Consider the following 2,498-nt stretch of genomic DNA (forward strand, 5'->3'; position numbering starts at 1 on the left):
ACACACACACACACACAGACACACAGACACACACACACACACACACACAGACACACAGACACACAGACACACAGACACACAGACACACACACAGACACAGACACAGACACAGACACAGACACAGACACAGACACAGACACAGACACAGACACAGACACAGACACAGACACAGACACAGACACAGACACACACACACAGACACACACACACAGACACACACACACAGACACAGACACAGACACAGACACAGACACAGACACAGACACAGAGAGAGAGAGAGAGAGAGAGAGAGAGAGAGAGAGAGAGAGAGAGAGAGAGAGAGAGAGAGAGAGAGAGAGAGAGAGAGAGAAAGTAGTGCCCTCCGAGATAGCGAGGCAAGTTTACGTCTCTCGCATGCTTGGCAACAGCAACTCACCGACCGTGGGAGAAAAGTGTATTATACAGCTTAATTATAACACTGAAATATGAAAGCTTGAATGCAGTGCGGCGTGGCGGAGGGTTTATGGCGACGTCGCAGCTCGCAGCCCACCTGCGCGTGATCCCTGTCGTCTATTCTTGTATCGTCGGTGTACGGGTACCGGAAAGGGTGGGTAAAGTATATAGGCGCCGTCCAATTTCCAGAAAATAATGGAAATCGTTTCAGTATTCTGTTGTTACTAGGAGTGCCTGTGTTGGAAAATATCAGTATGTATGTAGGTAGGTGTGTTGTTTCTGATGGTTTACGTTCTCCCGCTTTTAAATCGGCACAATTTCGCTTGTCTCGAGATCATTTGCCTGGAATGGAAGTATCAGGATATGTACATTTAGGGGAGTGTGACAGGACGTGATTGATGTAAGTTAGCGAAAGACCCTTTCTATTTATGGCCACAGTAATAAAGAGAAATTGGAAATTTTGTATAAATGCGATTACATTTGAATGTCATTTAAGTTATTACAGTTCTTACGTAGTGACACATTCCCGTCCAAGATGGAGTGGGTTTTGAACATTTAACTGTACAGTCCGACCCAAGGCCAGAGATAGTCTCAGTCGTTCACTGAGGGGGCCCAGTGTAACCGACCACACCTCACAGCTGTAAATGCGGCCGTATGCACCGTCGGGATGCTGAAGTGATTGGAGAAAGTGCTATCATTCTTCGCCAGACGTTACAGCGGGGTCTATGTACTCATGGTGTAGAGAAACGTCGCGTAATGTAGATACGAAGACGCGAGATCGAGACTGCTCGCTGTTTTGTTTTGTAAAACGTATTTTTGTCTGTGGAAGTTACGTCTGATGGAATCTCAAAGATAATTCGCTTCACTGCCTAACCGCCAGTAACAGCACGGTTTAGGTAGAAACCTCCAGGAACAGCAGGTAGTGGCTGCGTCAGGGTCAGGCAGTTTGTCGCCCCACACCCGCTGCCGACCGTGCTCCAGGCACCGACCGTCAGGCGAGTGGCTGTGGCTGTGGGTGTGCGTGTCAACTGACACTTATTTCGAGTTCTAGTATTTATGTTCGAGTTATGTATTGGATTTTGCGTGCTCGAACATTAATCCATTATGCCAAAACGTTAATTTGTTCCATTGTTTTACATGTAATTGGTATCTCCAGTTACAGAAAAGCTGTTCTGAAACAAGACGATGCTGTACGGCGTCCCATTTTCGAGAAGTTCTAATTCGCTATCAAAATGCACGATATTATTGCCAAAGCACGAATCTACAAGAAACATCGCGAATAAAATAAAAACGTAATGTTAGTAAATGTGTATTCAGTTTGAAATGGAACGAAACACTTGCCATGTACACGATCATCGATATACAGTTTTCCTTTTCTGCGATATGCATATCTTTGTGTTTTACTCTGCAGCTAAAGTGAGCTCCTGCCTGTAGTTTTATATCTGTGCTCACCCACCCTCATCTATTTTTTTCCTTGTAGTTCTCTGCATATCTGTGTTCATGTTTTCTTCGGGACGTGCTACAGCACTGTTATTCAGTGAGAGCTTTTCATTTGGGCATTCTGTCCAATCGGCATTCTGTCCAATCGGCATTTTATTCTTCAAAGAGATGTGGCATTCTAGCAGGTGTTTTCTTTTTCTTTGCCTGTGAGTATATTTCAGAAAAGCTCAAAGCTGTGGTAACACTATAAATTTTGGCCAAACGTACTGTTTTGTTATCCCACAATTTCACCACCAGAACCTCGTTCTCTTTGCGAAAGATCTGTTGAACTCTCATTCACTTTGTTGCACCATTTTTTTCGTATCAAGCACAGGGTATGCTTTAGTTCACGTCTCATTGTGGATAGGCCTAATGCACCACTCTTTACTTTGTCCTACTGTTCTCCTTCAATAAGCTTCTTGAAAAGTCAATAACTGTTCCGGCGTTAAGTCAAGCGCCGGAGCGCAGGTGGGGAAGGGTAGGCTATAGATGGCTGCGAGAGGGCGTCAGCCAGTCGCACGCTGGCCTGGACAACGTGGCAGCAGCGGCCCTACCTGGGAAGGACAGAGCGGTGGCGGTGGCGGCCC

This window comes from Schistocerca serialis, chromosome 9 (assembly GCF_023864345.2).
Source record: "Schistocerca serialis cubense isolate TAMUIC-IGC-003099 chromosome 9, iqSchSeri2.2, whole genome shotgun sequence".
NCBI lineage: Eukaryota > Metazoa > Arthropoda > Insecta > Orthoptera > Acrididae > Schistocerca > Schistocerca serialis.